Here is a 22,712-nt window from a genome sequence, read left to right as displayed (position 1 = left end):
TCACAATAGCAAAGACTTGGAACCAACCCAAATGCCCATCAATGACAGCCTGGATAAAGAAAATGTAGCACAAATACACCATGGAATACTATGCAGCCATAAAAAAGGATGAGTTCATGTCCTTTGCAGGGACATGGATGAAGCTGGAAACCATCATTCTCAGCAAACTAACACAGGAACAAAAAACCAAACACCACATGTTCTCACTCATAAGTGGGAGTTGAACAATGAGAACACATGTACACAAGGAGGGGAACATCACACACTAGGGCCTGTCAGTGGGTCGGGGGCTAGGGGAGGGATAGCATTAGAAGAACTATCTAATGTAGATGACGGGTTGATGGGTGCAGCAAACCACCATGGCACATGTATACCTATGTAACAAACCTGCACATTCTGCACATGTACCCCAGAACTTTAAGTATACTAAAAAAAAAATAATAGCTGTATTGAGATACAATTCACATGTCATACAATTCACTCATTTGAAGTGTATGATTCAATGGTTTTTAGTATATTCACAGAGTTGTGCAACTGTTACCACAATCAAATTTAGAACATTTTCATCACCCACAAAGAAACTCTGTACCCATCAGCCGTCACTCCCCATTTCCTCCTGCTCTCCAGCCCCAGGCAACCAATAATCTACTTTCTGTTTCTATAGATTTGCCTATTCTGGATATTTCATACGAATGGAATCATAAAATATGTGTTTTTTTAAAAATACAACACTGGCTTCTTTCACTTTGCATAATGTGTTCAAGCTTTATGTCTGTTGTAGCATGTGTTGGTACTTCATTCTTTTTATGGATAGACAAATGTTACTGTATGAATGTAGTATATTTTATTTGTCCATTAATCAGCAAATGGACTGACATAGATAAAGTGGTTTCTCCCTTTAGTTTTTATGAGTTATTCTATGTCCTCCCAATAAATTCCTTCTCTACTTAAGTTAGGCAGCGTCAGTTACCATTGCTTGAAGCTAAATAACTGTAACAGATCAAATATTCTCTATAACTGCCCATATAGAACATATATTTCAGATGCAGTGGCCCTAGGGTTTAGATGGCACTCAGCCCTGTGCCTCATTCAACTCAGACTTTCTTTATAGGACTTTCAATGAAGTAGGCTGAGTGTTAACATCATGGCAGCAAAGCAGAACTTACAGATAACTGAGTGTTTTGACTGTTGATTCAACTATCCCATTCTCACTGACTCAGAGGAGTCCACCCTATCAAGAGTTCCAAGAGAAAAGCTCATGGCCCACAGCAGAACCCATCATATGCAGAAGTATGAAGTCACAGAAACCCATTTTTATTTTTAATCCTTGTGGCTTCCTCTCAATAAACCATTCTTCCACCACCACCTCAATGCTTTTATCCTTTCTTCTCTGATCTCTCAACTTCCATTTTCATGGAAGAACCCAATATTGGTTTTATAAACCTTCAGGGTGAGTTTGAAACTTTTTGTTCCCTCTTACAAGCAAATTTGCTTTTAGGATTCTAGTGTACCTGAAGAGCACTCTGCTAATGGCAAGGCATTTGACCTCAGTTTGTTACATCTATATAATGGGAGTGTGGGGGTGGTTGGAAAGGCCAGTGATGTTTCAACTTTTCTTGGCAACAGAATCAATTCTTCAAGTGCTGTCATAGGTGGAAGCCAAAACACAGGTGAGCCCAAGGAAGAGCTACTCTGTTTTTGTTTTTGTTTTCTTTTTGTTGTGTTTTTAACTTAGAACACCTAAGTCTGCCTTTCAAGGGTACCCCATGCCCGGGTGTGTTTGTAGACTGAATAACTTAGGTTTAAGGAAACCTGCTGTTGGAGAAACAAGGAACGGATAGCTCTTGGACAAGATCAATCGCTACAGTGGGGTTTTCTGAAACGTGGGTACCAATTCACATGCTGGAAGTTTGAAGAAGGAATGGATCTGAAAAATATCTTGGACTTAAGAGATTAAAGAAACAAAATTAGCAGCTGGCAGTGTCCGCAATATCATTTCCTCTAGAAGGATGCTTCCTCCTTGGACCATGGGAAAAGCTAGATTTAGTATGCAGTTGAAAATATTACATCTTTTACTCAGTTGGTATACCTTCATCTTTGAGCAAAGTCTAAGGCAGCCACACAAACCTGTGTGGTGGTGGTGGGTGTGGGTAAGAGGGACAGAGCCATAAAGGGCAGCTCTTCCTGCTCCACACTCCCCTCTCTGCTGTTTCCTGTGTGGAGGGTGCAGCTGTCTACCAAGGGGACTGTATCCACCTAGGAATTCTGGACAGTGAGCAGCAGCGAGGAAGTACAATCCTCAGTGGTATGGAGGAGAGTGGGGAGACATGAACAACCAGAAGAACAAGCTGCTGGGCTGATGACTCAGGGAGGACATGAGAAGAGAATCCCATCTCTCCAATGGAAGAAGGTGTGGGAAGCTCATGCCAGGTGACATCATAATCTATGCTTCAGTCCCTCCCCAGATTATCCCAAACCTTGGCACCCCAGCCCTGTGTCAACCAGTCCCCAGCCCAGTGAGGGGAGACTAACTTAGCAAATGCCCATTCCAGCCACAAAGGCTCCTCTGTAACAAGCTGCTCTGATGTGAGGATGCTGCTTCTGTTAAGCCTCTTTCAAAAGCCTCGTGCTGTGCTATGTGTGTCAGAACAGGCTTGGGAAGGGATAACACTTCTACTGCTCTGTTTGTGTTCTTTGCTGTTCCAAAGTAAGAAGCGTTCAGAATGAATGAGGCAACGGGGTTCACACCCTACCTCTGAGTAATGCTGTAGGTGCCTCTGGTTCTTATTATGCCCAGCTGCATCCAGAAATAGAAGTCCGTTGGTATGCAGACACCATGGAGCCCAGGTCAGCCGAGGTAAAGGTGAGCCCACATGCTTCCATAAGACATAAATAGGGCTCTCTTGAGGCAGCCTCTACACTCCCTCACTCCCTTCTCCTTCGTCTTCAGTGATACATCAGTCAGGATAGGGTGGATTATGCTGGAGTAACAAACACCCTCAAACCCCCTGTGACTCCAAACAACAAAAGTTGATTTCTTGTTCATGCTACATGTTCACTGTGGATTAGCAGAAGGCAGGATGGGAGTATCTGTTCATCATAGTCCCTCAGAGACTCAAACTTTGCTGGTGCCATGCCAGGGGCCTCTTAAGGGTCTTGCGGTAAAACACTTGGTCCTGGAAGTAAGACTTCAATTCTACTCACGACACGTGGGCCACAACCAGTCTCACGGCCTCGCCCAATCACAAAAGGGCCAGAAACTGCAGTTCTCCTACGGACTCAGAGTGGGGAGAACCAGAAACGTTCAACAAATGGCCCTAATGACTAAAATCGATGGAAAGAATGTAGTTTTAGGGTCAGAAAAACTCTGGGTTGTAATCTTTACTCTTCTTAGCTGTGTGACACTTAGCAAATTACTGAAGTCTGTGATCCTCAGTTTCCTCATCTCAAAAATGAGGAGATAATACCTTCGTTGGGGCATCTACTAGTATTTACCACAGAAAATGGGTCATCGACAAATGTTAGTTCCCTTTCTTCCTTTTCCTATTCAAATACCTGGTTGTAGGTAACTATCTTGATGGTCATGATGTAATAATCACTTTTAACCTGAAGGCTAAATGCAGATAAAGTTTAAAGTTTATTGGTTTTTTTTCTTCAATTCCTATGAGGGATATTTGATTTATTTATTTATTTATTTATTTATTTATTTATTTATTTATTTATTTTTGAGATGGAGTTTCACTCTTGTCACCCAGGCTGGAGTGCAATGGCATGATCTCAGCTCACTGCAACCTCTGCCTCCCGGGTTCAAGCGATTCTCCTGCCTCAGCCTCCCAAGTAGCTGGGATTATAGGCATCCGCCACCATGCCTGGCTAATTTTTTTTTTTAAATAGAGATGGGGTTTCTCCATTGTTGATCAGGCTGGTCTTGAAATCCCAACCTCAGGTGATCCACCTGCCTTGGCCTCCCAAAGTGCTGGGATTACAGGTGAGAGCCATGGCGCCCGGCTGGATATTTGAATTTTAATGGGTAAAAAGTTCAACTGGACAGATGGACTTTGAACACTATGGGATGAAACTTTCTGAACTGGCTCCTATGGTTCTCTCCCCCTAACATTAACACCTGTGTGAAATGCCCTCCCATTGAATGTACCTTGTGACTTGTAAAAGTGATGGGATGGCACTTCTGAGATTAGGTAATAAAAGACCGTGACTTTCATCTTTTTTGTATTCTCTCTACCTGGCCCTCTCTCTTGACCACTCTGATGATGCAGCTGCCACGTTGGAGGGGCCCATGTGGCAAGGAACTGAGGGCAGTGTTCAGGTAACAACTGGTAAGGAACTGAGATCCTCAGTCCAACAGCCCACAAGGAACTGGATCCTGCCAGCAAACACTGAGTGGATTTGAAAGTGGATCCCTTGGCCGGGCACGGTGGCTCACGCCTGTAATCCTAGCACTTTGGGAGGCCGAGGCGGGTGGATCACGAGGTCAGGAGATCCAGACGAGACCATCCTGGCTAACATGGTGAAACACCGTCTCTACTAAAAATACAAAAAATTAACCAGGCGTGGTGGTGGGTGCCTGTAGTCCCAGCTACTTGGGAGGCTGAGGCAGGAGAATGGCGTGAACCTGGCAGGCGGAGCTTGCAGTGAGCAGAGATCGCGCCACTGCACTCCAGCCTGGATGACAGAGCAAAACTCTGTCTCAAAAAAAAAAAAAGAAAGTGGATCCCGCCCCAGCTGAGCCTTCAGAAGACTGTAGCCCCAGCAACTGTGTGATTGCAGCCCTGTAGGAAACCATGATCCAAAGGCACACAGCTAATCCATGTCCAGATTCCTGACCCAGAGAAGCGGTGAAATCATAAATGTGTGTTGCTTTAAGCTACCAAGTTTTGAAATAATTTGTTATGCTGCAATAGATAACTAATACAAACACTACTGAATGCCAAGCATTCTGCTTAGCGCCATAGCCACAGATGTGTAGAACATATCCCTGCCTTAAAGAGACAACCTTGCTGTCACCACCCAGTCCTCATACTCAGCCTCCCTCCTTCAAACAAGGACAGACCTTGCATTAAATCTGGTGTGGCCATGCTCAGAGTGGGCCTTTTCAGGACATACGTGTTCCTCCTTTGACTGCAAATTTCCTCATGCCGAACTCGACCTTCACCGTTATAAAAGACTGAGCACATCCACATTTCTCATCTCCATTTCAGTTCTTTGATCAGAGACAATTTGGTGTGGTGCTTAAAATCACAGATTCTGTCATCAAGCTTGGTCCCATTACTAATTAACTGTGTGTCTCTGGGAAAGTTAACTCACCTCTCTGTGTTCAGCGTTGCTGTGTGTAAAAGGGGATGAAATAGAACTTGAGATGTGAGAGGGTAAAATGGGCATAGTCTAGTGTAAAGAGTGTAGCCCAGTGGCTGGGAGATGGGTAAGTGCTTAATAGATGTCAGCTGTCACTAATCTCAGACTTCATGCTTCATTCTACAGGCAGAGTGTTTGTCTGGTGAGTATCTATACTCTCTCGTTGCTATTCTAGTCCCAGCAATTACACTCCATCTAAATTAGTAGAGTAGGGGCAGCTGGAGCCAAGAATGGTCACAATTCAGTTCAACTCTATTTATGAGCTGTCCCCTCGCCTCCACCCAAGAACAGGGTGCCATGAATCCATGCCAGGCATTGCATGTGAAGTTTTTTTTTTTTTCTATTCATGTGGTGGATTTGGGTTTTCTGTCCTCTCCACCTCCTTTTGACCCTTATACCACTCACCTTTTGCGGGAAGCAAGTCCTTTAGTATATTAATCCACCTAAGTAATGTCATGAACACAGCCCATGAGAGGCAAGTTGTGCAGAGGATATTTTAAGTTAATTAATTAACGAATTAGTTAATTAACTTGAGGATGTTTCACCCTGAGCAGTGAGGGTCTAAGGTGAGACAGGACTGGCCAGTTCAGCCTGAGAGTGTCAGAATAAAAGCTTGGGATGGAAACTGGCAGAATAAAGCTTGGGCTGGAAGGTGGAGGAGTGCACAAGAGAAGAGGAAAAGATATGAAAGAGGAAGGGCCGGGCACGGTGGCTCACACCTGTAATCCCAGCACTTTGGGAGGCCGAGATGGGTAGATCACAAGGTCAGGAGCTCAAGACCAACCTGGACAACATGGTGAAACCCTGTCTCTACTAAAAATACAAAAAATTAGACAGATGGTGTGGTGGGTGCCTGTAGTTCCAGCTACTCTGGAGGCTGAGGCAGGATAATCGCTTGAACCCGGGAGGCAGAGGTTGTAGTGAGCCGAGATTGCGCCACTGCACTCCAGCCTGGGCAACAGAGCGAGACTCTGTCTCAAAACAACAACAACAACAACAACAACAAACATATGAAAGAGGGGTTGTTCTGGGTGTCTCTGACTGAAAGGCACCAGAGAGGAACTTTAGAAAAGTTTTGCATTATCCCCAGGGTTCTGGGGCACATTTATAATTTATAAACACAACACTAAGTTGTTTCTCGTTTTGTCTTTCCAGTCCCTACAGCGGTGGAGACAGGATGGCAATGTGATGTTGTTGTTGTTTTCTGCAAAGAAGGGTTGTGGAAAAACAAGATGGAGAAGGTGAGAAAATGAAAGTGGAAGATCTGGAATATCTGGGTCAATGGATAAAGATGGAAGGATAGAGAAAGGCTTTCTAATCCTCCCCAACTTTCCATGTGGTACCCTCCCCCCAACTTCCAGAATTATTTAACACTGTGAGAGTCACATCCAACAAATATTTGCTGCTCACTGATCATGTAAAAAATCCCTATTTACTCTAAATTTATTAAGATATTTATCTAGACTTATTAAGTTTTGAGAGTGGTTCAAAAATAAATATAATATTTTCTTGCAGTGCTGTGATGATAAATGGTTTACAGACTCTCATATTCTATTTCAGACAGAGGTGCTCCGGGCAAAGTTGTCTGCCTTACACAACATCAATCTCTGTAGGTGTGTACTGCACCCATCATCTCTTGCTAAGACATCATGCTTTACCTTCTACAAATCTACTTAACTTCCTCTTAAAGCACTTACTTTTCATTTTTGCTATTGAGGAACATCACATGGTTCATACTTGCCATGATTATTCTCTGTCATTCCAATTAGAACTGCCTTTGACTGATTCTAAAACTACACCTTTCAAGCTACATAAGCTCCTGCCTAGTTCATGAATGCTAGAATTGTGGCTAATAGATATTTATTCTTACATGGCCCCTTTCTATGCTTAGAATGCTTGGCACTTTTAGGATTTCCCTTTCACCTTCTGTCATTATTTAAGAAAAAGACTGAAATTCTTAGACTGTCCTTCTTGGAAGGTCACTCACGTTTTTGCTGGTTGGTGAACATTTGTTTTTGCCATCTAATATCCATGCACCCTCTTTCTGGTAATCACTTCCTGGTTTCCTTGTGGGAGGTAACACTCACCCTTACTCTTAGCTTATATGGTTGAGGTGAATTTGTGCTCATTCCACAGTGGGAGCATGTTCAAGGCTCAAGTTGATCAGTGCATAGCTCTCCCCTGTCTACAATGAGTGGTTCAGTGTTGGGCTTAGGACTCTATCAAAGCTAACGAGATACAATGGGTGTTGCGCTGGGGCTGCAGGGGAAGAGATTTTTGCTTTTCTTGCAGTACAAAAAACTTAGGGGATTTAAGGTCTGGAGCTGCCATTGCCATCTGGCTACAACCACCATCTGGCTTATCACATGATGTCCGCGAAGAAAGCCAATGTAACTAAAGACACGGTGCAAAAGATTTTAAAAACTACCTGCGGTTCATGGTAGTATTTTTGAGGTCCAAATCTAGTGGTGCCTAAAACTGGATGTAGCCCTGAGGTTTTCATCTTATATAAACCAATAATTTTTCACTTTAATTAAGCCAATTTGGGCTGAATTCTCTGTCACTTGAAGCCAAAGGAATTCTTTATTAGTGAAAAGGCATTTTTAATGTCTGAAAATGTGGCTATCTGAAAAATCGAAGGCAGAGGAACAAAAGCTGGAAATGGAAATGATGTTGTAGAATGACTACTGCCAACCCTATTAACTATAAGATGAGGAAGCTGAAGGCCAGGGAGGGGAAGTCTGTGTCTGTGCTCACATAGGCACTTAGTGATAGAGGGGAGCATGACCTAGATTGGCCATCCAGTTCTCTTTGTGACTTCCTCCCACTAAAATTGAAATGGGCTCTCATTTTCTACAAGGGTGACCTTTCTGGTTTGTTTCCAACCACCCTCAAGAGCTCACCATGCTGAGTTACCTCTTTTGTCTTTCTCCTGCTTCTCCTTTGCTTTCGTGTCTCTACTATTTGATATAGATTTATTTCTTTAAAAATTTTTATTTTGAAAGATTTCAAACACATAAAAAGGACAGAAAATCACAGATACCATGTGCCTACATCTAGATTTAACAAATGTTAATATTTTGTCATTTCCTCTTTTTTTTTTTTTTTTTTTTTGAGACGGAGTATCACTCTGTTGCTCAGGCTGGAGTGCAGTGGCGCGATCTCTGCTGACTGCAAGCTCTGCCTCCTGGGTTCACGCCATTCTCCTGCCTCAGCCCCCAGCAGCTGCAACTACAGGCACCCGCCACCACACCCACGCCCGGCTAATATTTTGTATTTTTAGTAGAGACGGGGTTTCACCGTATTAGCCAGGCTGGTCTCGATCTCCTGACCTCATGATCCACCTGCCTCGGCCTCCCAAAGTGCTGGGATTACAGGCGTGAGCCACTGTGCCCAGCCTGTTTTTTTTATTTTAAAAAAAGATAAGACATTTCAGTTACAGGTGAAGCCCCACTGCTTTTTCCTTCCCTTCTATCCTATCCAGCAGTAACTACCATCTTAAGTGTGGTTGTATTTTTCTTAATTGTGCTTTGCACTTTAAATCACAAAGAGTAGATACTTCAGTATTGGGCTTTATAATTGTAGGCCAATAGTATTGTACATATCCTGTTGCAGCTTGCTTTTCTCGGTGTTATGTTTTGAGATTTATTTATGTTGATGGAGGTAGATATCTCAGTCTTTATTGGTGTTATAATGTATCTATTTTGTCATCTCATGAATGATAGTTTAGCTGGTTATAAATTGATGGTTGATGATGATTTCATCCACAAAATCCTATGTTGATGGTAATTTTGCCTCATGAGAGCATCATCTGGCACTATCGTGTATGTTGAGAAGTCAGCTGCCAGTCTGAATTTATTTCTATGTAAGAAGCCTATCATTAATTTCTATCTGCTTTAAAATGTTACATGTGACATTGGATTTTGATTATTTCACTTCCTCCATGATCATTCATCAATGTTGAAAAGTACTTTACCATCATCTATTTAAAGACTGTTTCTTCCATATTCTTTCTGTGTCCTTTCATTCTGAAACTCTTATCAGATATATGTGGGATCTACACATTCTTCTAAACTATTTAGCCTAATCTTTTCTTTTATACTTGCTTGCTGCTTTGCAATCTAATTTCCTCACATTTATCTTCCGACCTACTAATTCTTTCTCCAGGAGTGTTTAATCCATTCCGTAATCTATCCTTTGGGCTTTTAATTTTATTTACTACTTTTCCCATATCTAGATGTTGTATTTTGGTTCTTTTTCAAAGTTACCTGTTTTTTTAATAGGATCTTCATTTTTTTATTAATAGCTTGAATCCCTTTCTTTACATTTTTATTGAATTACAATTCAACAATTTTAAATACACTTTTTATGTTCCTTTTCAGCTTCTTCTGTTCAAGTGCTAGAAGTCTTACTTATTTTGCAGTTTTGGTGGCTGTATGGTGAACTGATCTTTTGTGGAATGTTCTTTTTTCTTTCAGAGATTCTGTGGCTTGCCTTTCTAGTATATTTCTGCTTTTGCTTCTACTGAGCACCCTGGGAATATCACTGTCAGAGAATCAATTTTTTATTATTTCTTTTGTGATATATTTTCACTTTGACCTTGATGGTTCCCTGACAGTATAAAAATCAGACTTGAGACCTTTAAGAAATGCAGCCCTGGGTTTGATTTCCAGAAAAAAAAATTTTCCCCAAACAGTTGCAGTTAGCGAGAGCTCTTACTTGTCACTGACTTGCACTGATAGGCATATATATATACATATGTTACAGGCATATATATATATGTTACAGGCATATATATATGTTACTGGCATACACACACACACACACACACACACACACACACACACATGTTACACAGAAATGCAATCCTTTGAGGGTTCTTGTTTTATGCTTCCCACTTTGCTCAGGTCCAAAATTTTGTGTCTTTTCTCTATATGGGAGATAAAATCTAAACCTGTAGGTTATTGGCATCAAAAGCACTCACTCCTTTTATAGCTACAAAACCCATGCAGACATTTACTGGTATGGTTTTAATTCCCTCTGTTTTCTTTTTTCCTGGAATCTAGGAATTTCCCCTTCTTTCTAGTGACTGTAGCCATGCATTTTAATCTACCTAGCAATTTTTGGTGTGCATAGGTTAAGGGATTTCAAGCTATCTTGGTGTATCTAACCCAGCTCATGCTCCTTCCTGGATTCCCTTGGCCGTTTTCCTGTTGAGGCTACTGATAAGTCTCTGTGAAGTCTGTGAAGATCTCCTGGCCTGGATGTACTTTTTTTTTTTTGAGACAGAGTCTCACTCTGTTACCCCAGGCTGGAGTGCAGTGGCGGGATCTTGGATCACTGCAACCTCTGCCTCACGGGTTCCATCGATTCTCTGTGCCTTAGCCTCTTGTGTAGCTGGGACTACAGGCGTGCGCCACCATGCCCTGGTAATTTTTGTACTTTTTAGTAGAGATACGCTACCATGAATTTCACTGTGTTGGCCAGTCTGGTCTCAAACTCCTGATCTCAAGTGATCTGCCCGCCTTGGCCTCCCAAAGTGTTGGGATTACACGCATGAGCCACTGCACCTGGCCTAGATGTACTCTTGTAGGTACGGGGGAATGTCTCAATCTTGGTTGAGCTCTGAGCCCTCCTTCCTGGTATTCCACTGGCTTAGCTGACTGGGCTCAGTAGTGGCTTGTCTAGGTCCCTCAAGTCACTCACAGGTATGGTCTTGTACCTCCCTGTGCATCCTTCTTGCCTCTCATTTTTGTTGCTCCGGAGGCATGTGACAACTGTGGGGCTCTCTTGACGCATGCAGTTCCTTGCCCCACCAGCCCAGTCAGGCTGCAGGTGGAGAGATGGGGAATGCCACTGCTTGCTTTCATCACATGCTCAGCCTGAGAGTGTGGCATATGTCACAGGTGCTAGCCTTACTATCCTGGGATCTGGCTTCCCAGGTGGCTGCCGGAGAGGCTAGGAGATAAACCCAAAAGTGCAAGAGAGTTGACATCACACAGAATAAATTTGGCCAAAAGGGAACGAGAGCTGACATAATAATTCTTCTCCCCTCCTCCCCTAAGATGGACTATTCAGAGATGCAGTGGTTTCAGACAGCCTCTTTGAAAACATCCTGAGAAACTGAGCAACCAACTGTGCTTATTACAAAAGCAGTGAGATAACCCTTTCAATTTGCTCCCCTGCCTTCTCTGACTCACTCCTATTTTTTCTACACTCTGGCTTTCCTGGAGTCGTACTCCCCAATCTACTCCTAACACCTAAGAATCTGCCTCATGCTCCATTTGCAAAGAAACTCAGCCTAGGATTTGCTATCTTACTGGAACCTGTAACTCCTCTTTGTTTCTAATCAGGCAACAACTGAGGGAAGACAGAAGGCCTCTGAGGGAAAAGTATGCTTGTTCCATTTTTATTTTATATGGATGTCAGCCTTGAACAGACTCTCAAAGCTTGCACACTTCCCACCTCGTGGCTGTATCATGTCTTGGTGCTGGATATGGGTAAAATGGAGACAGCGAATGGTAATGGCTTGGAGTACAAGACCCAGGCAGTGCTGCAGGCAGCCAGCCTCTAGATTCATGGTATGAGCTGTAAGCCCTTGAACTGTACAACCCCTTATTTGGTTTATATAATAAACTTTAACAGTAGACATTGATGGGGCCCAAGAAATCCCCCTGGTGCTGTTATTTCCTCTTTCTTTTTGTTGAACAAATTATCTTTTTCAGCCATGCCTCTGCTGAATCTGCAGGATTTGTCTGATAGTAATCTTCGTTTTAAATTTAAGGATCTCTAAAATTTCATTGTGAAAACAATGTTCTTAACACAGTACTTTATCACCTGAAAATGTTATATGGAAACATTTAATCATAAAATCTCAGAATATGAGAGGTAGAGGAACGCTGCCATAGAACAGGGTATACAGGAGAGATTCAATATCCACTACAAGACTGAACAAATTGAAATGAAGGCACATAAAATGGTGAAAGGTCTAGGAGACTGGGATGAGGAGAAATGGGCTTCAGTCCCGCCAGCAATAATCTGTGTCTCTTGAATAGGCCATTTAACCCATACAGTCCTGACATGGATATCTGAGTACCCTTTCTTTTCCTGTGAGGAGAAGTCCCAAGAAAGGTAAGAGACAGAATCCTGCCTCCTGCTACGGAAGCTGGGAAGGGTCAAACATACCCTCTGTCAATATCCTGGTAACCAGAGTGTAGGCAGGTAATCTAATCTTAGCCAATTGACTGGTTCCCCCCAGGACTTTGAATCTAGAGCCAATGTCGCTATAAGGCAAGTGATCATTTGGAATTCATTTGGATGGTGGCAGCGTCATCTCCTCTTGGGGCCAGTGGCGGTGACAATGGGGCCAGCTATTGGAACAGCAGTGCCCAACCTCACCCTTCCTGTGGCGTGTTACAGATTCAGTTCTGACCCCTTCCTTCTATTAATGCCTGCATGTTTTTTGAACCTGGAATTTCAGTATTGCTATGGAGCCTGTGACCTATGTGATGTTATTCCAATATGTGCCTCTGCTGCTTAACTTAGTTTCTCTTGTAGGAACAAAAAACTCTACCACTGGAAGATCTAAAATTTCTCCTGTGTTCATAAAATCCTACAAACTGCTGTGCGACTCTTTGGAGACTGCAAAGTACTTTTATAGGCGCGGTCTTATTTCATCCTCCACATAACCATGTGGGAATGCTTTATTCAATGTTTTACATGAATAGGGGCAAATGAAGATTACAGGGATTGATGGCCTCCTTAATGTTACACAACCAGTCCAGTGGGGGCAGTGCTTATGCCTGGATGAATTCCTTGTACTTTTTGTTTGTTTGTTTGTTTTGAGATGGTGTCTCCCTCTGTCGCCCAGGCCGGAGTGCAGTGGCGCAATCTTGGTTCACTGCAACCTCTGCCTTCTGGGTTCAAGCGATTCTCCTGCCTCAGCCTCCCAAGTAGCTGGAATCACAGGTGCCCACAACCACACTCGGCTAATTTTTGTATTTTTAGTAGAGACAGGGTTTCACCATGTTGGCCAGGCTGGTCTCGAACTCCTGACCTCAGCCCATCCACTTGCCTCAGCCTCCCAAAGTGCTGGGATTACAGGCGTGGGCCACCGCACCCGGCCCCTTGTACTTTTTCTATTTCACCTTTGGAACCATGGCTGGGTTCAGATGAGATCATGAACACAAAACTGCAAAATAATTTGAAGAGCACTGTATGATTGTTATTGCTGGTCAAGGCCATCCAGGGAAAAGGTGGTGGAAATGGAATGCAAAGGATGATCTTCCCAATCCTAGTTCAGTGTCACTTCTATTATTCTGTACCCCCTCCCTACCAAGGAATGCTTTTATCTGATTAAATGTACAGCTTACCTTTTTTGGAGTACTTATTTTTACAGGTGGTTTTGGCATAGAAATAAGACATTCCTTGGCTATCTTTATTCAAGAAATCTTTGCATGCTGTTTTTAAGAGCCACACAAAAGCATTTCCACTGCCACCCTAAATTCCTAACAGTCCACTCAACGTAATCTAACTATAGCAGAAATTTAACCACATCTCTTTAGTGAATTTATAACATTGAAGAATTTTTTCTAATTACCCCAACACCCTCCAAATTGTCCTAAAACTTTTCCCTTCTCAGTGCCTATCTCTCCTGTCCTTTCTTCTGGTTAAACCTAGTGACTTAATCACACATTTTTTTTAATTTTCTGTAATTTTATATTTATTAAAGGATATAATTTAAGAAAGGAACTATACATTGACAGTTGTTGGTATGTTTTTTTTTTGTTTTCTTTTTTTAAAAATTTTATTATTATTATACTTTAAGTTTTAGGGTACATGTGCACAACATGCAGGTTTGTTACATTTCTATACATGTGCCACGCTGGTGTGCTGCACCCATTAACTCGTCATTTAGCATTAGATGTATCTCCTAATGCTATCCCTCCCTGCTCCCCCCACCCCACAACAGTCCCCAGTGTGTGATGTTCCCCTTCCTGTGTCCATGTTAATCACACATTCTTGACATTCCTGGAAGCCTCTCATCTTCCAGTGGAAAGAACAGACTAGATTAGTTTCTCAGTTAGTGCCAGGTAAGCAGAGGAATGGAGAGACAGGCAGCACCTCAATTAGTACAAACTGGTGAGCAGATGGAAATGGAATAGAAATAAAATGATCTCCACAGACCATACAAGACCCAAGTAACTAAGAAAGAAAAGAACAAATTCATTATAAACACAACAATGTGATGACAGCAGTAGGCAGGTGGGGTGGTAGGGAAAGGTGATTCCTTTCACATCAGCCTTTTCAACAAACCAAATGATGCACAGTCTTATCCAGGAATATGCTTACGCCAATGCAGGGAATGTGGGGATAGGGCAATGATAGCCATGATACCAAACCTATATTTAGATAGCACTTTACAGTTTGCAAAGTGTGGTGGACAGAGTTATTGTTTCCCTTTTATATATGAGAAATAGTCTCCAAGGTGTTAGTTAAGAGGGTTGCCAAGCATCTCATCGCCATTAAGTGGTGAGGCTAAGAATCAAGCCAAGTGCTGTTGAGGGGCAGGGTGCAGAATGAAAACAGAAGGAAAAAAATAACAAAAAAGTAAGAAGAGATGATCAAGAAGGTAAGTGGGAAGAAATGTAACAAAGAAATCTCTCATGACAACGCAATGGAGTGAAAAAGGATACTGATCAAGTATCTACCATGATAACATGTCTTACCCTGTATGGAGTGGAGACAGCACAGTTCCAGCCAATTAGAGATGGGACAAATGATATACCATCAAAACTTGGACACCAAGATTTTTTTTAAAAAAATTCTCCGTCATAACAATTAAAAATAAACCCACGGAGCATAAAGAACCATTACTTACTTTTCACATTTTTTGGTGCTACTTTTGACATATTCTGTCCTGCTTCTAAAATTTGGAAGGCGATTGTTGTGAAGTTTGAGGGTTAGGGAAGAACACATGTGAGGTGTATTCCACATGTACCTCCGCTCACAAGATACACGAATGTGTGTTTCTTCTTACTATCTTCTAACTGACCAAGTACCTTGAGTACTTCTTTTACCTTCTTTTAAAACTGACCAAGTACCTTCAGTACATCTCCTTATTAACTTCCCTTTAAAATGGACTAAGCATTTTCCTAGATCGACTAAGCATTTTCCTAGATCTCTTCTCTGATAACAATGGGGACAGAATTTATTCAGTTGGACACATACATCCTGACCTCTGATATGTTAATCACTTTGCTTCAATAAGGCTCCAGTGCTAGCTCAAATTCCAGAAGCTCTGTTCCTACCATGACCGAACTACCAGCAATGGCTCTGCTGAGAAGATGGTCCAAAGCAGCCTTCTATGTTTGTTTTGTATGTTGTAAAGCACAGCTGTTTTCAGGAGAAGAAGCCTGCATCAGAAGGCTGCATCTTAGCTAAATCCTAGTCCAAGTGAAGATTGCATCTCTAAATTGTCCCCGGTCTCCAAAAGGCCAGCGCTGTCCTGGAGAATGTCCGCTGTGATTGTCAGAACCCCAGGGTGAGGCCAAGTGCTCCCCATACAAAACACTGTCTAGCTGGTTATCAGGTGGCAATAAAGGGTGCATTGCCAGTGAGGATGGTGTGTTACATAATCTTGAATCAAAAATTCGAAACATAAATTACCCAGTAATGGATCCATTTACTTCTTCAACCTACTTGTGTTTTCGGAATCAACCATCTCTTGGTGGTAATTTGGTTAATAATTACCTGTTTTGTTCATTAATAATTTGATCTTTCTGAAAAAACCCAGTCAAGCTTATATTCCCTCATTTTAGACTCTGGTGAATAGACTAGTTTCTCAGTCATGGTTTAATATAAATGAACTGTTATCTCCTTTTAGCATTTTCTGTCTCATGGAAGTAATATAATTATTGTAGTTGTCAGTTTGCCAATCATATCTGTTTTCAAATGGCAGATTTCATATAATTTTATTTTAATTATTTTATTTGATTTTTAAAATAATACAGTATGAGCTTTCGAGTCAGATGGTTTTGGGTTCAAATCCTGACTCTCACTTTATTATCTGTGTAAACTTAGTTTTGATTTCTCTGGGATGAAGATTTTGTGTTTGCATAGTGAATACTTACCTTAAAGGGTTGTGAAAGGGTTAAGTCAGACATAAAAATGACTTACATCAGGTAAACACTCCCAAAGTGTTAGCTTTCTCCCCCAGTTCAGTTTTACTATGTCCTTCCTGAATCTGACTTCAGACCAGAAGTCTGAAGTAATATTCAAGTGAGGATATGTTGTATTTTTTGACATAGTCAATATACATAAAGAATATAATGAATGTTCTTTGGTGTTTAAAAGCCAACACATAAATTATGTTTTATTTATTTTTTACTAAATAAATAAAGATTTAAAATCTAAGTAATTTTCATTCAAAATGACAATGATTTTTAGAAGGCTAAAAATAATTTTAAAATGCATTACACATTATTATATTCATAAGTGGATTTTGAGATCCATACAGTTCTGCAGACATTTGTGAATTTCGACCAACAACTATGAGATGAGATGGACCAGCCACTAAATAGTTCCACATTTCACATCATCTCAAGTAAGTATGGCCAACCATGCAAATAATACTGCTGTCTTGGAGATCCACCATGCAGATTACAATGTGTAAAAGGCTCTAATATGCCTTGCAGTAAACAAACAAATATACTTTAAATGTTAATGAATATTACATTATATAAATTTACTTGACTCTGGGACCCTTTTTGTTCATGGGACATCTATGAGCAATGCTATGAACTCAATGCCTGGGTCCCCACCTCTCAAATTCCTATGTTGAAGACTAAATGCCCAATGTGATGCTATCTGGAGGTGGGGCCTTTGAGAGATAATTAAGTCATGAAGGTAGAGCCCACCCCCCAAATGGAATTGGTGGTCTTATAAGAAGAAACATGAGAGAAATAATATCTCCCTCTCTTTCTCTCTCTGCCACATGAGGATATAAGGAGACAAAGCCTATCTGTAAACCAAGAAGCAATCCCTCGCCAGACAATGGATCTATCACCTCGATCCTGGACTTTTAGCTTCCCAAACTGTGATAAATCAATGTCTGTTTTTTAAGCCATCAAGTCTACGGTATTTTGCTCTAGCAGCTCAAACTCACTAAGGCAAACATAACAGAGGCCATCTCCTAGGAAATACGGTTTGGAAAACACTAACCTGTTAGATAATACCAAAATCCTATAGCAAAAAAATAACAACAGCAACAACAAAACAATAAGGAAAAATAGCAAAATCCACAGCCAAGCCTCGACCTATCAATGTAGTTTAATAGACATAAGTGGCATAGTGAATGAACAACCTCATTAATAAAGATCTTGTTTACACCTTTTAAAACTATCAATAATCATCTGGCTTAAGTAATGCATTCTACTTCATTAAACAACACCATGGTCATTACAGCTTGTGAGTAATTGTAAATTCATTTGGGTTTTAATTATTTTGGCTCTCACACAGGGACATAAGCCCAGTGAGTCAAGACTGTCAGCTGATACTTATGAAGCATAAATTGTATTTTAGGTTCATTTATAATTACTTTCACACTATGGATTATAAATAAATAGAATGTGGTGTGTTCTAATGGTCAGAAGCAAGGGCTTGAAGTCAAATGGAGGTGGATTTGAGTCCTGATTCTCCAAATGAAGATCCCTAACTTCAATTATCTGTGCCTCAGTTTTATCAGATATAAAACGGGGATATTTCCTACTTCATTGGACTGTTTGAGGATGAAATTAGATCATATAAAAATACTTAGTATACTACCAGAACACAAAATAATGCTGAATAAATGCTTCCTATTATTTTATGAACTTTGGATCATGAATTTATTCCTTGTTTTTTTCTTTCCTTCTTTTTTTTTAGATGGAGTTTTGCTCTTGTCGCCCAGGCTGGAGTGCAATGGCACGATCTCAGCTCACCGTAGCCTCCGCCTCCCGGGTTCAAGTGATTCTCCTGCCTCAGCCTCCCAAGTAGCTGGGACTACAGGCATGCGCCACCATGCCCGGCTAATTTTTGCATTTTTAGTAGAGACAGGGTTTCGCCATCTTGGCCAGGCTGGTCTCAAACTCCTGACCTCAATATCCACCCGCCTTGGCCTCCCAAAGTGCTGGGATTACAGGCATGAGCCACCACACCCGGCCTGTTTTTTTCTTTTGTGAATAATAACCGCCTTTGGCCTTAGAATATGTATAGTCACTGAAATACCAATGTGGCCAGCGAGTTTCTGCATCCAGACTGATATTTGCCTACATGCCATTTATAAATCATTTCACTTTCAAGTAAAAATCCTAAAGGAGAGTATTATTATATGTGGGTTTTTGAAGGTCTCCTTTCATACCTTATCACAGAGTGTGTTTTTGAGGACAGTTACAAAAGCTACAGGGAAGCAAAGCAGCCACTTTGTACTCACGTGTACTTTGCAAGGTTTTGCCGTGACTGACATTTCAATGGCAGGGAGGGGCAGGGAAAGAATAGAAGCATACTTTCTGTATCATTTAAGCCCCTTTAATGCCTCAACAGGAACCCAGTGGCATTCTGAGGGCTGCCTGGATCAAGATGAATGCCTCCCAGGATATGCCAATAAGAGTGAAGCAGGGCTGAGGTTTTTGAGAGTCTGGTAGGGATATCCGTCCAAGAACTTTCTTAGCAAAGTCAAGAATGAGATACTGCAAAGTGGTGTGTCCCAATACTGTTTTGCAGCATTTTCTTCCCTGGCCTGTCTTTATTTTAGGGTCTGGTAAAGATTTCAGAAGAAAAGAAGCAGGAGCAGGAGGAGAAGGAGGAGTACAGAAGAAAGATGAGGAAGGGATAAGGAGGAGGAAAAGGAGGAGAAGAGGGAAAGGAGGAGCAATGGGAGGGGAGAGGAGGAAGAAGAGGGGAGGAAGAGGAACTGGAGGAGGAGAAGGAGAGAGGAGAAGAGGAAAAGGTAGAAGGGAAGGAAGGAAGAGAAGGGGAAAGAAAAAAAGCCCCCAACCTCCCAGTTTTAGTTTTGGCTAATAAGTCCCTGGCAGATTGATGACCTCCATCTTCAGCCCTCCCTGGGTGCACATCTCTTTGCACTGTGACTGCACAGCGCCTCCCATCAGGAGATGGGATCTATTTTTCCACCTCTTAAAAGCTGAGCTGGCTACGTGTCTTACTTTGGACAATAGAAGGAGGCAACGCAATGTTCCAGTTCTGAGGCTGAGACTCAAGAAGCAGAACGTGCCTCTGCCCTCCTTTGGAAACACGGCTGGGCTGCTGGCCAGAAAAAGCCCAAGTGAAACTGTGGGGTGATGAGAGGCACATGGTCCTGGTGCCCCATTCACAGAGGCTGATCCAGTCTGCCAACCTCCAAGAACCAAGCACAGCCACATGAGAGAAGAACCGGCCAGCTGAGCCAGCCAGATTGCCTCCCCATGTAGATGATGGTCGTTGCATGCCCCAGTTCTGGGGTGGTTTGGACACAGCAGTAAAGAAGAGACAGAGAAACAGAAGCCGGTGTCTGGTGGTATTGTCCTCCCTCCGTTCTGGCTTTTCCTTAAATGTCTGGGCAATGGCCTCTGAGCTTGAATGTCATAACTGGAGTTTCCCAGCCATCAAGCAACTACGAGGGCGAACACAGACATCTTGTTCTATAGGGCAGATAAACTCTGTTCGTTTATGCCTGGTTTTCTGTTACTTGCAGCTCAACACTACCCTGACATGAAATGAGGTATCATCGAAAGTCTGACTGGAGTTAGGGTGATCTGTGACGGCAATCACAGAATGACATGCTGGAAGGAGATAGTGTCCTGGGATTTATGGAATCCAAGTACATGCTTTCCACTCATTCCTGAGTGCCCATCCGCAGACCTGTGTGTGAGGAAGCCACGTGGAGAGGAATCACAGCCTATGGGCTCTTACAGTTGGGAAGTGTGTGAGGAGTGGCCAAGTCATGCCTTTCCCCCAGTAATCCCCTTGATGGCATCTCTGGCGGGATCTTCATTACAATGCAGCCTCTTCACTAATGTTAGAAAGTGACTTCCACTTAAGCTATAATCTACCCACATATTGCATGCATGCGCTGGCCACAGCCCTACTTTCTAGTGCTTCCCAGATTGTTCCTTGGAAGCCTGCCGGCGTGTAAAGGAAAGAGAGGCCACACCTGGGCCCAGGGGTGGCGGGGATGGTGGAATGTACAGAATACAAGCCTCTAACCAAGTTCATAGAAGTCTAAGTGTTCTTCCCCACCCCCGTCTCTACTAAAAATACAAAAAATTAGCCCGGCGCGGTGGCAGGTGCCTGTAGTCCCAGCTACTTGGGAGGCTGAGGCAGGAGAATGGCGTGAACCCGGGAGGTGGAGCTTGCAGTGAGCCAAGGTCGCGCCACTGCACTCCAGCCTGGGTGACAGAGCGAGACTCCATCTCAAAAAAAAAAAGAAGTCTAAGTGTTCTTCGCAATCATGCTTCATTTCAAGAATGCAAAAATGTAGGAGAGTAAACAGAATCTTGGTTGGTTTTAACATGAAAATCATATTTATGTTTCTTACCAAGAAATAAATGTGGTCCTTGAGGGACCTATGCCACATTTATTTGGTGGCTTCCATACCTTTACTCCAGAGTATGTAACACTGTGCCATTTTCCCCAATAATAATAGTTATTTGCTATTTACTTAACACTACAGTATGCCAGTGTGTGAGGTTCTTCACTTTCACTATACTGCCATATAGTTCTCACAACAGCCCTAGTTGGTATTATTTTCTTCATATCAAAGATGAAAAAATTAAAGTTCAGAGAGTTAAAACGATTTTTTCCAAGGACTCAAAGCCAGTAAAGTGGAAAGGATATTTAAACCCAGTTCACAAGATCTTCAAAGCTCATCTTTTACACTACAACTTGCCATTAATAAGCAACCACTTCACATTTTCAGAGACAACCTTATTTTTTCCAGAGACAACCTTTTTCTTATCTTCTCCAAATATCCTTGGGGGAAAAGGAAACTAAATGAAAACCACCTTGCCTTTTCTAAAAACAATCATACATTGGTAGGCATTTATGAATTAGGGAAAATAAAAGGAAGAGGCCCATTTGAACACACCTGTTAGAATCCTGAATGCACGTGTGTGGTCAATAAAACTCCAGCTACCCAGACGAAAATCTTAATCACCTGCAAGGTCATAGCAGCAAGTTAAGGAAACAGATGATGCTCCCTAACATGCAGAGGTTCTCCATGCCAGCCTTGGGTAGTCTGTGATACCCTCAGTGAATTAGAAGTGATTTTGGAGGCCAGGCACGGTGGCTCATGCCTGTAATCCCAGCACTTTGGGAGGCCGAGGAGGGCGGATCATCTGAGGTCAGGAGTTCGAGACCAGCCTGACCAACATGGTGAAATCCTGCCTCTACTAAAAATACAAAAATTAGCTGGGTGTAGTGCCATGTGCCCATAGTCCCAGCTACTCAGGAAGCTGAGGCAGGAGAATTGCTTGAACCTGGGAGGCAGAGATTGCAGTGAGCCGAGATCACGCCACTGCACTCCAGCCTGGGCTACAGAGTGAGACTCCATCTCGAACAAACAAACAAACAAAAAAGTGATTTTGGAAAACAATAAAATAAATATGAGGGCCTTCAAAGCCAGCCTAAATTTCTAAAATAGCTGAGAAACAGAAAGTTAGCGAGAGAGAGAGATCGAGAGTAGGAGAGGCTGAATAGACAGAATTGAGGCCAGGCGCAGTGGCTCACACCTGTAATCCCAGCACTTTGGGAGGCCGAGGCGGGCAGATCACGAGGTCACAGGATCGAGACCAACCTGGCTAACAAGGTGAAACCCCGTCTCTACTAAAAATACAAAAAATTAGCTGGGCATGGTGGCGGGCGCCTGTAGTCCCAGCTACTCAGGAGGCTGAGACCAGAGAATGGCATGAACCTGGGAGGCGGAGTTTGCAGTGAGCCGAGATCGCGCCACTGCACTCCAGCCTGGGCGATAGAGTGAGACTCTGTCTCAAAAAAATAAAAATAAATAAATAAATCAAAAAAATAGACAGAATTGAGTTTCTGTTTCACTGTTTCCATCTATACTAAGAAACAGGCTAGACCAGTGTTCTGAGCTCTTACTCACGCAACAGAGCCACCTGGATGAGCTGTTAAGACACATTTTCTGGGTCCCAACCCCAGATTTTCTGATTCAGTGGGCCTGGGGTGGTACTGGAAAATTTGCATTTCTAATTTGTTCATAGGTGGCACTGGCACAGCAGGTCCAGGGACCACACTTTGACAACCTACTAAGTCTTGAACTATTCCTGGAGCCAGCCAGATTGGGGAGT

General features: G+C 42.4%; 1 protein-coding gene and 1 long non-coding RNA gene across 3 annotated transcripts in view; one reads left to right on the top strand and one right to left on the bottom strand.

Moving 5' to 3' along the window:
* LOC129051013 (uncharacterized) overlaps positions 1-11,767 on the top strand; it is a 174,333-nt gene extending 162,566 nt beyond the window's left edge. The window contains exons 2-3 of the long non-coding RNA XR_010137924.1: positions 6,526-6,611; positions 11,724-11,767. This is a non-coding gene — a long non-coding RNA (uncharacterized LOC129051013). The remainder of the gene's footprint in view (positions 1-6,525; positions 6,612-11,723) is intronic.
* Positions 1-22,712, bottom strand: part of SHISA6 (shisa family member 6) — a 321,052-nt gene that overhangs the window by 128,892 nt on the left and 169,448 nt on the right. The gene's annotated exons all lie outside the window — the stretch shown is intronic.

This window comes from Pongo abelii, chromosome 19 (genome assembly GCF_028885655.2).
Source record: "Pongo abelii isolate AG06213 chromosome 19, NHGRI_mPonAbe1-v2.0_pri, whole genome shotgun sequence".
Lineage (NCBI taxonomy): Eukaryota > Metazoa > Chordata > Mammalia > Primates > Hominidae > Pongo > Pongo abelii.
This window is presented reverse-complemented; position numbering and strand designations above follow the sequence as displayed.